This window comes from Trichoplusia ni, chromosome 4 (genome assembly GCF_003590095.1).
Source record: "Trichoplusia ni isolate ovarian cell line Hi5 chromosome 4, tn1, whole genome shotgun sequence".
Classification (NCBI taxonomy): domain Eukaryota; kingdom Metazoa; phylum Arthropoda; class Insecta; order Lepidoptera; family Noctuidae; genus Trichoplusia; species Trichoplusia ni.
In genome coordinates this window covers 19,127,646-19,143,257 of record NC_039481.1, presented here as the reverse complement: position 1 = coordinate 19,143,257, position 15,612 = coordinate 19,127,646, and positions in this window count along the sequence as shown.

Sequence of the window (15,612 nt, the reverse complement as noted above, 5' to 3'; positions counted from 1 at the left end):
GAGTACGTTTTTATTTTTTAATCATAAAAATATACGAGGACAAACTTGGTGAAACGTATGAAAGTAGAGCCTAATAATGTTGCAAGTCGGTAAAAAGATAGTAAAAGAAAAAAAAAACTGATTGGATTTTTTTTTAGTCAAATACACAGTTTTAAGTACGTAATTTAAAACAAGTCAGATAGGTCAGCTTAATTTAACGAGTCGTTATTATGTTACAAAAAAACGTTTGTTCTTTGATCCCATTTTGTTCTGTTTTAACCGCCAATTATTTTATAAAACGTAGCGTGTTAGTGTTCTCGTGAAAAAATGCTTAATTAAACGATGTCGTTGTAAACTCAATTTGTATTTTGCCTCAAGTTCAAAAATAACGATAGCAATATCGCTTTATATATACCTGTATTACTGTTAAATTACCTTGTATTACTTAAACAAGTGTCTTAATCTTTGAAAAAGCTACTTGAATTTAACCAATTGTTCATCTCTCGAAACAAAAAAGTACGACTTCAGTTACACCTGACATAAAAATATTTATCAAACAATGTCGAATTGTTACCCTCAGCCCTTTGACAGAAATACTATTTCACGCATTTCAGTAAGGAGGATTTTCACAAACGTCGTATTAACGCGGTCTAAGGATTCCTATCTATGCCTATATGATAACAAAGGCAATCCAAATCAATAAGGGTTCCTAGATGAATAGCCGCAGTCAGGGCAGACAGCGCGGCGGCGGCGTACGGCCCCGGTACTTGCCGCAAGACCGCAACACTCATTTACTAAGAATGTATTACATAGATAGCCCATGCCAATAGGGTTATGTGTGAAATTAGGATTGGAATATCATTTTAGAATTCAATATTACACTAAAAGAAAACATAAAACGCAAGTGGCAACATCGATGTTCATGTTTTTTGGTAAAAATGTAGTCTGATTCGTTTTTTTTAGTATGATATGCTTATGATTTTAAGATAGGTTTCTATACTTAATTGAGTTGTTTTTAAAGCAATGAAAATATTTTAATGTGTAGAAAAATCGTTCGTTCACAGCACTTTCAAAGACTCACAAAGCGTGATGTCAGATACACTAATTAATATGCCATTCTAAATATTTAATCCTAACCAATTTATCGCAAACCCATACAAATAATCCAACCACAAAATTTAAACTACTTAAGCTCCCATACATCACAAATAATAAAACCAAAACAGTAATAATAAAAAGCGAAACATTACTAATTAAAGTTTGGCCTTCTGATTTAGTGTTACTTCGTTATAATGGCGTCATTTGCAAGCTAATCAGGCCACTTAACGATATTTTACGTTGCCCTGTCTTACATAAGCCACGAGGAACTGTGACCGAGTCAACACTTGATAAAAGTTTAAGACAAGTTAACGTCGTCATAATGTTAAGAGGCCTTACAGGTTATCCTTGTAATACTCATTAGGGCATAATTAGGAGATAATAGAGCTTACCGTTCCATTATATTCATATTTTTAATCTCAATAGATATTTCTACGACGGTAATTGCTTTTTTAATTGATTAGAGTAATGAAATAATCACGTTTTTAGTTTTTGGTAACTGAATTTTTGGCGATCGACGTTTATAGCAAGAGCATCCTTATCTAATGAGTTATTGTGCACGGATGCATAGTCAAGCTATCAGCGATGCTTGAGGTCAGCTTTTCAAGCCCACTGTGCGCCACTGAATGTTTGTTCTGAGTCTGGGTGTCTCTATTGTTTTGATTGTGAAAAACCCGCGACACAAGGATTGAATCTCTTAGTTAGAGAGTTGTTTATTTAAAGAATGAATAAACAAAAGTTTTTTTTCTGTTTTAACATTAAAATCGTAGCATAACTAGTTACAAGTCAACAAGAAAGCAATAAATTGTTATTGCTTTCTTGATGGCTGTTATAAGTTGTTCAATAACATTCAATATCTTATCTCGTCCAACCTCAAGTAGGTAATACAAATCAGGTCACCTAAGTATGAAATAAGCGTTTGTTTTTCAGTTTCATCTGACAAAGAAAATTCCCATACTGACTTGGCAAAATAAAACAAGATTATCCAATAACCTTCATAGTGTGTGACATGTCAGTAACCTGTGAGTAGGTCTTGAGAGAATAAACTAAAAAAAGATTAAGTGTGAGTCGGACTCTCGACACTGAAGTTTGTGAATAAATATTTTTCATGAATATAATTTTAATAAAGAGAAATAAGTTAGTTAGTAAAATGAAAAAAAAAAGGTTTACCCATTAAACTAACCGTTCACACGATGCAAGACATTAATATTGTTTTAGCGGCAGCGGTAATACACCATCAGTTAAAAAAACTGCCAACTGTAAGCCGGACATAGATCAGATTCTTAGCAATAGGGTTTCCTTTTTACCTTTTGAATTAGGAACACTAAAAAATAAAGACACACATTAATTCTCCATCGTTCACGATCATCGTAAGCTGCCTTATCCACATAAATCGCTCTTAAAATCGGGGATAAGCGAAGGAAACATGTACTAAGTATGTGTAATACCATGTTAATGTACGGGAGGTATCATGTCGGAACCGAGCAATATACGTAAATACATCTCGAGATCATTCACGGAGAAACATTATTGATGTTTACACGATGTGTACACACGTTCTTCAAATTGAGTCAAAAATCAGCGTTTAAAATTGGAAAACTATTGTTATTTTTCTTACTGAATTACTTACACTAACTTGATAAAGATAATACAATTGTAATCGTTTGTACCTTATCCAGCGGTTACAATTGTATTATCTTAATCAACTATTTGTCCTAACTAAGAATATCATTAATTCAAAACACCGCCTCCCATTTTATGGGCTATAAATCGAGCATCCCGGACCCGTTTCGTTTCGTTGTAATAATCTAAAACTTTGTAATTGGAACATGAAACGTGAACAGACATTTCAGAAGTCCTAAGGATCCGTCTGGCCGTCAAAATAATCAGCAGACGTAAGGGATCGCTTCCCTTGCGAACAGGTATTACACAAACTGCCTTCGGGCGGAACGTAACGATCTCTTGAAGGAGGCTGACAGCTGCCCATTAGTCCAGAAATATTACCTATAAACGGGGGATTTTAGAGCGAAATAAGGCCTCACAATTTACCTATTAACAACTAATAACAAAGGCAGCTACCGCAATTTAAATCTCGTAAAATATAAATTATACGCCAATTATTAAGGTCATGTTTACTTGTTGAGATACTGTTTTTTATAATCCACAAATTACTCCAAAATAATCTCAAATAATTCCGTGTCCCATTTGTAATTAACACAGTTAAAAAACAAACCATCTGTAAGCTCAATAGACCTCGCTCGACATAATTAATATAATTAAAGCAGGTTAATTAAATCGCTGGAACTAATCTACTTTCGTTTTAATTATAATGTCTATTCCAGAATGAATAGTGAGGGGAGTCGTCTCTGTTATGTAACAGAGAACAGAAGAACTATTGTGACTCACAATGGGAATAAGAGTGCGCATTCAGTTGTCACCAGCCACTGTAAAGTCGCGCTCACTAATTGGGTCAAGGTTCCTTACCCGAGTAACGATAAACAAATAAAACACGTCTAGGGACTTATGCTAACTACGTCGATGAAATGGAACTGCTACACAACTAGTTTTAACACGAACTTTTTGGTAAATTGAAATGTTTGGCAACATATTTGTGACCTTAATTTTAGTGGGAATAGTGCTTTGACTTTACCGCTTTTGTAGAGTCGTAAAAAGCCATCCATTATAAATCTAAACAGTCACTAAGGTCGTCCCATTTCTTTGAACGCAATACAAATACAAAAACATTTAATCATTTAAGTTGGACACAAACGGATGTAATTGGCAAATTGGGACAATCGATTAAATTGCTCAGTAAAAACGAGGGACCGAAAATTGTTCTTGGCGTAGTAAAAAATTGGCCATCCAATATGTACATAATGGAGCCCAGTGTGTGACGGACGCACTTAGGCTATCGTATATCCCGCGAGGGTCTTTTTTCGTGCACCCAAACCTCATCACTAAAACATTGGCTCCTAAAGCTTCATATATCTTTATTCCGGAATTGCCATGATGGTCTTTTGAACGCACAATCTACAAATACTTATACGATCTTGATGTGACGTTTAAAAGATATCTTCTTTTGTAGAATGTATGAAGGGACTTTCATGGACGGATACTCGTAGATAGCGACATTAACCCTCATTCTACTCTTATTACATTCTTGATACTTGCTTGTCAGTTTCATGTCCTCTTAACCCTTCTCAAAAACACCTTCTGGGTCTTTCCTCGAAAAACTTTTCAACAAATTCCTTCATATGTGTCCACAATTCAAACGGTACTGTCGTAAAGGCATCGACACATTTGCGGTTACTTATATATAGAGGCTCTTAAAATATTATGAGTACAATCAAATGTGGACATTGCCTTATGTCGTATGAAAGCGTGTTGCGGCGAGTCCGCTACAAGGCAATCACACTGGAGGCGTTTTCATAACAAACAATGGGCTCTCTGCGGCGGCTTCCAATACGGACCGGAGTGGATTGCTCTTCACGCTTCCAGTTTGGCAACAAATAAGAATGTATAACGCTTATGATGGCTAAGAGCAATCGTCGTTATGAGTGGGAAATGAAAATATGAAAGACAGACTTAAACAGGTTCTTAGGATATTTTTAGACTACGTAGGTAGGTATCTATATAGATTGATGTTTGAAAGGTACATGTTCGATGATAATTAACTTTTAGAGAGAATATTATTTATTTTTTCTCTAAAAGTGAACCTACTTGGTTTCAAGCTATTTTTTCTTGACTTTAATAAGACCCACTTACCACCAAGCCACTAAAAAACTTTATTATTACTAAAATACAAGTTATCACAAGGTATCTATAAAACTGCTAACTTCGGTGTTTTATTATTTCGGGCTATATAATAAGACGACGTCTTTATAACAAAAATACGGGCTTTCTTCCCTACTTATTACAATTTATCTCATATTGGGGATAGGATATGGGATAAGAGGCTATTTCTGAACCTTTCAAAATCCAATCAGATTTGCGACCTTCATGCTGTCGTTGTCTCATAAATGTTTAATTATTAGCTTTATCACGCGGGTTTGCTTGGATGTCCAAGTCCAAACTCCTCTTTAGAAATCACCGTAATTAATAACCTTTGTATTATCCCGGGAGTTGGCAAACTCCATAACAAATTATATCGATAACTTTCTTGTTTGTAACGATCAAACAAACAAACACTTATAAATTTTCACATTAACCCCGCCAAAACATTAGTGTAAGTATGATTTTGTAATATACCTGATAGTTATGTAATATAGTTCTATCTCAGGCTCTTAAAATAATCTGCTCTTTTATGCATTCAATTCAAAATCGAGAGTCAGCTTTGATATTGAAATTCGTTTCTGCAATACTGCCAACAAATGCTCCACATAACCTAATACTCTTCTCAAACTTGGAATTTATTTATTTTATATTCGTTTGCTATTTTTGAGAAATAGTTTGGATATTTGAGCTGACTGCTGATATAAACAAAAATAAACAGAAACCAAACCCAACCAAATGTTTTATTTTTACTTGGCCAAATTCAATGAGGGTTCTGCATATCGATTAAAGCGAATCAGTTATTCAAAAGAAAATGTTTTTTTTATGACTGATTTACCTTGATTTTCATCTTCATATTAGACTATTTTCAACTATCATTCTAGCTATGACGGTTCATGAGATTCAGCCTGGTGAAAAACAGTGAAGTCTTAGTAATAGGGTGCCGATTTTATCCTTTAGGGACGATATACTAAAATAAAATCTGCCAATTCATTGCAGATTTTTTTACACTAAACTGACTTTACCAAACCACCGGCGTGAGTTTATCGAATTAAGACTTTTAATCATTTTAACAGTCAAATGACTTCCTGAAGAACTTTCTTCTTTATAAAAGAGCGTCTCTACCTGCTAAGAATGCAAACGCTTTAACGTAGAGCCATTTCATTTTATCTGCTATTAATTTTGAACTCAAATATAAACGTAGTAAAAGTGGATTGCTTGAGAGAACGTGAAGGAAACATACTCGTACTTAGAGCCAACGACAATAAACGCAAAGATACCAACGTATTTATCCCACTGCTGGGCACAGACTTCCTCCCATATGGAAGGTTTATGCATTTCATCACCACGATTTCAAATTCCAATAATTGAACTACAGGTTTTCTCACGATGCTTTCCTTCACCGTTCTTTATGACTAGTTGAAGGGTGTCTTAATGCAAGTACAGTTGCATGTAACTTTGTGAAATTAGCACTTGTCTGCGTAGTGTCTTATATACTTCAAATATTTTTCCTGAAAAGTTAGAAACCTAAATTGTTAAACTAGGCTGAATAAAAAACAACGCGCGTTAGGCAAAGAGTATTCGATATAAACAAACCTCGGAATATATTTATGTTCATCGAATAAGTTTATAAACAAAGACGTTTGCTGCGAACGTCATTAAATGCCAATTATTTGTTAGTACAACATGTTGAGTTTGGGGGATAGAGAGGTCAAAGGACATCGTACACTGCGGCTCGGACCAAGTTCATTACATGAGTTGGCACCACTCCAGTTACAAATATCTAATATCAGTGTTCTAACATATTACTACCCTGTTTTTAACTTTTCTTTTATTCTTTATACACTCATATGACATTGGCAACAAGCATGCATTTTATCAATAATTCTGCCTGCTTTTGTGCATAGACAAACAAACGGAATATTTTTCGAAATTTAAACCGATCCCGTTTTTCTATTTCTATATTCGAATGAGAGATTTTTCTCACTGAAACCAGATGCTACTTGACGTGTAGGACAAATATAAGACCTTACTCTGCTGTCAAATAAGCTTTAGCTATTGAATCGGACAAATTGCAAATACTGAGTCTCTTAAACAAGCCCTTAAAAATACAATAAAAATGGTCACTAGACTATCGTAATACATATTATGCGTCCATAATGTTGACTGTTCTATGATTAATTTAATACATCGGTAAGATTTCTTAATATTTGTGGACGGATCGTACTATATGAATCTAAGATCTATTTTCCCAGCAATAAGGTTTACCATCCCTTGCTAAGAAGCGGCTCTACACAGCGCATCTTAATTTTCCCCTGCGCAAAAAATATTTTGAGGTACACAGACATCTTCGAGGCATTTTTATTCAAATTAATTTTTATGACGAACCCTGATCCCAATTACGATGGTTCGCTGACGTTGCGATAAATATCAAGACTAAAATTCGCTCTCTTTTTTAACGGCAACAATAAAAAATCATTTACCCTTTCTGATAGGGACGCTGTAAAATAAAAAGCGAAGCATTGTTGATTTATGACTCGGAAAACGATTTTTTGGCATAGAACTATAGATACAGGATGTTGCGTGAAAACGAGGCCTATGGGTAAACCAGACTTATTGGATAATACTTCCGTAGATAATATCGTAATAGCAAGAACACATATATTAAATAACTAATGAGTTTTAGTACTAAATTGTAATAATGTTTAATAAAATTCACAGACAAAGGGGTTTACGAGTTCGTGTCGTGTACAAGCCGGGTAACTAGATACTTTATTGTACGGGCACTAACATAAAGCCAGTTCATTCCACTGATGATTGCCTTAGTTAAGGTTTCCTCGGCTTATAGAAAGAAATCAATAAGTATTATAAGTTTATCGAACTAAGACCTGTCATGGCGACTTATTACGGACACCATCTTTCTACGGGTTATTAATGGGATTTAATGAATAGCTATTTTTGTTGTTGATGTTTTTAGTAATGCATGTATAGCGTATATTACTTTTTCATTTTTTAACAGACTCCTAAAAAGACAGGTTACTCAATTCGAACGTATATTATTCTTCTGTTTATTTGTTGGTTGTTCTGTTTATATTATATCTTATGTAAAATTATTATTCTGTTTGTTATCAGAATTGAATAAGCATCTAAAGTAAATAGCAACATGTTATTTAGTTTTGATTCTATGAACGTGAAATTTTTCTAATAAACAATCATTGTTATATCATTTTTGAACTTTAGCTTGGCAAATGCGAAAAATATTCAGCCGCCTATTATATTATCCCCAGCCTCCCCCTCTCGGACAAATATTTTTGTTTGTGTAATACTCGTATTCCGCAAATAAAAAGCTAGTCGTACAACCTTTAAGATGCGTCATCGTGGTACGTGTACATGGAGTGTCTTTTGGAATTTTGCCCCTTCAGTGGATCGATGCGTACGGCGCGCGGCGGCCCACTATTCATCATCCGACCCGAACCTAACACCCTTTCACACATTAATTTGAAACACCATCCAACCTTAACAGATTTTTATAACTGTGACTCTGATAAATTCATCCATATTTATCAGATAATCTAACCGCTGCAGCAATGGGTTCGGATCTTGTCTTGGTACTTTTATTCAACGTCAGTAACGTGTGAAAATGGAAAAACTTTACCCATTACTATCCGAAAGGTCATTGGCCTTCGAAGAAAAATTCCGGTCAAAAAAGTTTTGTAATATTTTCTATAAGGAACAAATTGAAGAAGCTTACAATAATGCCGGAATTATCAAAACAAACAGAACGCTGCTGTGAGGAACACATTTTCTTATTACAAGTTGGCGATACCGATTGCGAATAAACAGTCGCAGTATCGTCGTCCCGAAGTCAACTTTGGTAATTAGTTACATCGATATTTGCGATGGGAAAGGAGTTTGTTAGTAGTGCCGATACAAAGTTGCTCAAGTCGTTTGGACGATTTCATGACTTTAAACGCTCATTTACGATTTGGAATAACGACTATTTACTGGTAATGTTTAAGGAAAATGCAGACGGAAAATAATGAAGGGTTTATTTTGTGCCCATTGACTCGCAACACCTAATGCGCCTCCGAATTGTGCTCATCCCTCATAAGAGACAGGGGTGAGTTTGTCTTTGTGTACACATACACTAGAGGTGATAGGCGACGAAGTAACGAGGGCTTAGGCTCAACCTCCTAAATCCTCTATGAAAAGCAAATGGCGTACTGTGGACGCTCCTCAATGCAGTGTGAGTCAAAAGTGAATTACGTAACGAGCCGCGTACTCATGGTTTTACTCACAAATTATAATTCTTGTTTGAAAAATGGGTTACATCACACAAATTGCTTTTATGACTTTTCAAATTACTTCTCCCAACAAAGGTAGAAATATGGACATAATTCGTTGCGTGACGGCACAGTATCAATAAAGTGGGGTGAGTTGAGCTGCGTGTCGGATGTACGAAATCCAACAAACTTTACGTTACCCTACGTTATACATTGTACCTGTATAACGTTACTTCACCAGCGAATGTGACTTTAGGATTGGTAATATATCGCCCGGAAGATATCTCTTTAGAAGCAAAGTAATGTAGGTATAAGAAAAGGTTAGGTTTTTAGGGACTAAACTTTTAGCTATTTTAGTCTAGGTTGGGATCCAGTTATCGATATCATACAGGTTGGTAAAAAGCAGCGAAAGGTTATACCGGCTTTGTTGTTAGTATGTAACCTAATATATCCTTCTGGGTACTTTTCGTCATTTGTCAAATCGTAATAAGGAGGACTTTTGCAGTATACTCTGTCCTACTCTAGATTAGAAGAAGGGACATCCCATATCTTCCAAATAAACGAAGGTACTTAATAATAATAAGACGGAAAAAACATCACAGAAGCGTCAAACGTCAAACCAATATGAATGTATAACGTAACATTAAAATACAGAAAACAACGACATTATGTCTTAGGTCTGTAATATGCCATCAATTTTATCTTATACCACCTCATCCAAAGCTAATGAGACACGTAGCGAGGCAAAAGAAACAGTTTCTCTAGAATCTCTGCACAAAATCATTTACGTATTTGGTTTGTGAAACGTCCAGGCCTCATTTGCTTTCGAGTGTCCTTTACTGGAGTTTGTGTTAACAAGCGAAACTTTTTTTATTAAAAAAAAATCTTTTGATCACGTCTGTGTAGCCTTTATAAATTAGAGTTGGCTTATTTGATGGAAGGTATATGGGGTTGAGTATGACCACAAATCTAAATTGACTTGAAAGCTGAAGAGTTTGTTTGCTTTTATTTTTATTATTTCTCAGATTTTAAGTATCTTAGAAAGAATTTGACCATTATTAAATGATTCCTCTATTATGAACTATTTTGATGTTGCTATATATTCACATATTGGTAATTAAATCGTCTGTACAAATTACACCCGACAATTATGTTTCGTTTTCCATTAATAGGTCACAATAGTTTTATATGGAACCAAAAAAAGATTTCAAATAAATATCATTAATGCTTGCCAGTTATCTGTCTCCATATACCTACATGTATTTTGTTTTGTAATGAATAACTAATTCGTCTGTGGATTGGGATTATTGGAAATTTACTCACAGACCAAGTCAATACCCTTTGGGGTCTGGAGACCTTTGAGACAGAATGCTCATTTAATACAGACAGCAAAATATATAGGTACTTATTCTGTTCATACTTAACCTAAGCTACTAGTGAGGCATTTAAATAACTTGGTACAGTTTAAGCAAATACCTCTACTTCACTTTCAATAGTTTTACAAGGCCTCACAGAAAAATGAAGATATTAGTTTATATAATCGTTGAAAGATAAACTAACGTTTTTTTAAGAACTTGTTGTAGGAATTGAAAAATAAACTCTTAAAATGAAAATCCTTCAAATTGGTTTACCCGTTAAGGAGCTACGGTGCCACGGACAGTCGCACAGAGACATTGCCGTCCATCTTACAACAACCATCTTTTTGTATGAGTGGTTTAAAATGAAACAGGCATGCAATAAGTACTACATTTATAATACCAAAAGAGTCAATAGAAAATATAAAATTCTACCTAAGTATCGATTTTCGTAACGGTAACGAAAATCTTTAGTACCAACCCTAATAGATTTTTGGTTACGATTGGCATTTAAGTAAATCGAGTAGAAATGAAAATGGCCTCCATTACCCAACTAAATAGTTATTGTTATTTGGAGTACATGTAGACATACGGTAATACGAGTTGACATCAAATACTAACGTCGTATATTATTTTGTTGAACTTGGCTTATATCAGATAAATACATGTTTTGTAACCCTAAAATTCAGTTAAAGTGAACCTATAATTATAATACCAGCCAGCAAATGTGGTACTAGGTAAAAACCTCTTCCAAAATAAACATGGATTGAGCAATGATCATCACAACTCTCGGTATTGCGGGTTGGCAATTCGAGATTCCAATATTTGGGAATTCAGGTTTCCTCGCAATGTTATTGACCGCTTCAGCGAATTATTAAAAGTACTCTAGGGTTTTTGTTTTTGAGGTATAAAACCAAAAAAACAAATGCTCATTTAAAAGACCTTACATAAGAAGCTGCTCTTCAGTCGAGTCGTCCATTAAAAAGTTTTATAAATAAACCATTTTATACATGCATAGCCTGTAGTCGTAGGAAATCCTGGAACAACTTGGGAAGTTACGCTCCAGTTACAAGTTATGCCATTTAGCATAATACTTTAAAATTTGTCCGTCCGCCGTCCGTACGTCTTCTTGGAGTTGACTACTATTACTTATTACAACTTGTAGCAAGCTTTTTGTGAATGAGAAAAATGAATTTAAACTCATTTAAGTTATGATAGCTTAACTGGCCAGCTTAAATGCAAGGATACACACATTAAAATTCGAGAAAACCTTATATGCTAACCAAAAAGGTAAAGTTGCTTCTTCTATCTATCTATCTAGAATATTCTATCTATCTATCTACTTCAGAAGACACCTTTTTGCAAATCCCCTGAAAATCATACAGAATATTGAATAATCCACGTTCCCGTTAATTGTTAATGCCTCAAAAACGATGAACTCTTTGTTTGAATTATGCGTAGGTTTTGGATACGAAATTCAATGTTTACTTTCATGTTAAAAGGATTTAAATAAACAACCTCATTTAATGTTGTATCTACTTATAACCTCAATCCAAATTCAGAGCTATAAATGAAATATATAAATTTTCCGTAGACATGAAATAAAGTGTAATAAGCGATCATTAAAGGCCTAGTTACCAGAGACTAATGCTGCGTAAATAATAGAGCGAAGATACCTGGTCCTAATACGGCAATTTACTAAGTCGACAACTAGATAGCCTGCAGTAGGAACGGGTTCTCTACAAGAATAAATTGCAAGGACTTGATCAGCATATTTCATGAACCGTCCCATATGGGAAGGGGCCTGTGTGGCGTTATAATAATATTTAATATTGTGATTCACATGTAATGTTCTTTACGAGTACGCACTGATTCGCACTTGTTTGTATACCATAATGCCTTTAGCCAATGTATGGATCTGGTAAACAGAGAGATGAACATGAGAGACCCCCAATTGCGGGCTTTTCCCAATCTCATTATGAATGAAGGCACAACAAATATTATTTTAAATGTTTTGTTTCTTAGGTTATAGAATTGACTCTCTAAGAATAAAGTGGCTTCAGCGAAAATCGAAGGATTTTATTTAATTTAACGCATCCATTCAAAATAACATCAACTCTGCGTCACAATGCAAAACCGCACAGCAACGGCCATAGTAAAATTTATATAGTTCCTACTATACTGAAATTGAATACCTACTGACAGAGCTTTATTCGCATCTAATAAGAGCGAAATGGGAATGACAGCCGGGTCTTACCGAGCGCTTATTAATGTCAAGTGCCTTTAATAGCTCACGGTCCACAGAAGTTTCATTCAAGCCCACATTGATTAACCATTGTATTGGTTTGTAAACCTAATATTACAAATACTGTTCTTGTTAATATCGAAAGTAAAATTGGAGCTTCGTGAACTAACAAAATTGACTGTAATATGTCTCTTGAGTTCTAAGTCTTATGACGATAGAAAAAATAATAATTATTATTTATAAATTCTTTATTCCTCAGAAAGAAACTAATTATAGTAAATTTTTTTTATAATTTCTGTACCCAGCATGTTTGGTTTATGTAATCGTTAATGTAATAAGTAAATTATTTACGTCCGATGTAAGCCGCAGTTAGGGGAACCCGTAAGGCGCTATTATATTGATTGGCACCAAATTGGGCATTAACCGCTACTGAATCGGTCTTTGAATATCCTTTAGTTTGATAGAGCGACTTTAATTCAACGAGCGTTTATCATTAATGCCGAAAACTATTCAAAAATAACACCTATTTTAATAATGAATTGTCTAATAAAACCTTATTAGTTCTTGGAACCTACGTTGATATGGAGAAGGTAAGTTTATTAGACGCATTATTAACTATTGAAAATTACTTGCACTGCAAGCTTTCTCGCATTGTAACTAAGAACAATGTTGTTGTAACGGTTGATAGGTATATTACCTTGTTAATAAATTATATGGCTATGTTATTCATAAATAGTGAAACATAAATTGTTAAAATACACTATTAGTTTCAGCCACATATTATCTATGAAATATATTCAAATTGAAACATACAAAGTGTGTTCACCCTTACGTAAAGCAATTTAAAACATATAAATCCAACGAATGATGTACACCGCGCTTAAAAGATCGGTCCTTCTCGTTTTCATAAAGGAACGCAATAAACATTTAGAATTTTACGACTCGGGTCGTCTTCACCAAGATTCTGCTTTATACATATTGCAAAAAACGGGAATATAAAATCGTACTGGCCGCAATAACACCTGAACATTATGCATATATTCAAAATATATGCAAATAAACGGAACCCATAACGTTCGTGGGGATCTGGACTTGATTTATGATAAGCGAGGGGTGACTAACTGTTAGAATTTAAATGTCTTTTATGTAAGTTTCAGACCATTACAGTCACGGTAACGTTGAAACAAAACCCTTTCTTATTTACATAAACATTTACGAAATAAAGAAAAGACATGAACAAATATTAAACTATGAAATTCTAAATAATTAAATGGATACTCTACAAAAACTAACTTTTTAATTAAACGTAAAAACTTAAACGTAAAACGAAAATATTTTAAAAAATATTAAGTAAATAATGCGTTGAAAAAAAGTAAAGTAACTTACATATTGAAGTTAAATCCGTTGTGTACACAATCACGAGAACGTTCACTATGAGTCGGGGTTGTGGAAAGCTCGCGGTGTGGCACGGGGCGGGCGCATTACGTAGTCCGTGCGCCCCTACTGAAACTCTCTGACGTTGAGCAGCGTCAGGCGCGTCAACCGCGTCAAGCGCGTCAGTCGCGCCGCCCCGCCCGCATTCCCACTTCCTACCCTGCCAAGTGCGACACGGAACTATGAAATTACTTCTATGAGACTTTGCTGTTGATTTTATCGCATATAATATTCACTCTATGACTGTTGTGTGTTATTAGAAATACTTAGGATAAGGAAATGTATTTGGGAACCTGTTATTTTAAGCATACATTTGTTTTGTTTATGTAAAACTTGATAGGTCAATTTGTCCAAACACCGATTCGTAATCTGAAAATCAGCATTAGTGTTGGATAGGAAAGGATATTTCTGTGAGATTGATGGTAATTATACCATCTCCGATAACTTATGTAATATTTTTCAGAACCATATAAGCAAATTAGTACTTAGAAAGTCGTACGGTAGTTATAATACTCAAAAATCTTAAATATTTATCGTGTACCCGCCAACGAATACCCTATTTATAGATTTCTTGATAATTTAGTTATAAAGCCTTTTAAACGAACCGAAATATAATAACAACGGCTAAAAGAACATTCCATATAAAAATAATTCTGGGAACGTAATTATTTCAACTTTTTTATAAAATCCTTTTAAATCTTAATTCACAAGCGGCCCGATAAAAGCCATTTAGCCGGAAATTCGAAGGCTCGATGTCAGATTAAAACCTTCGGAGGGTAATGCGATGATTGTGGCTTTATCTCGGCGATATTCTTGCCCGCTTACAAAATATTGGCCGTAGAGCCGCCGTAATAAAGCAAATCTCATTCGATAGATAACTAGCAATAACGGTCTTGTGGAACGCCCGAAAATTCAAAAATTATACCTCAAATGACTCTTTCATTATTTATATGATATAAATAAAATAGTAGAGAAAAATGTGTTGAGTGACTGACCGTTTACATATCTTCTTTAACTTCATATTTCACTTAAGCCTATGAGCCCTGTCCCATATCTACTATAAAATAGGTTAAAATGTTGGGAGCTGTAAATAGAAATATGAAAATATTATGCTACACCGGCTACACGTGTTTTATAGTGGGTACAGTAAGCAACAAAAGTCAATTAAAAAATAACATTTTGAAAGGACCAGTACTTTATTTGCTGTGACATCTATAAAATTAATGTGTCATAGGTTTTAGCATTTCTTTTTAATTTTTTCCGGTATTTATTTTGTTTATCTAATTGATCTGCGTTGTGCTATCTAAGAACAAGAAATCACGGATACAAACAATTATTAAAATCAGTCCCTCTAGCCACATAACATTTCTACAATCGATGACGTCAATAAAAAAGCTCGAATATAATGACTAAACACCGTGATTTTTTAGTCTTCTTACAAAAGCAG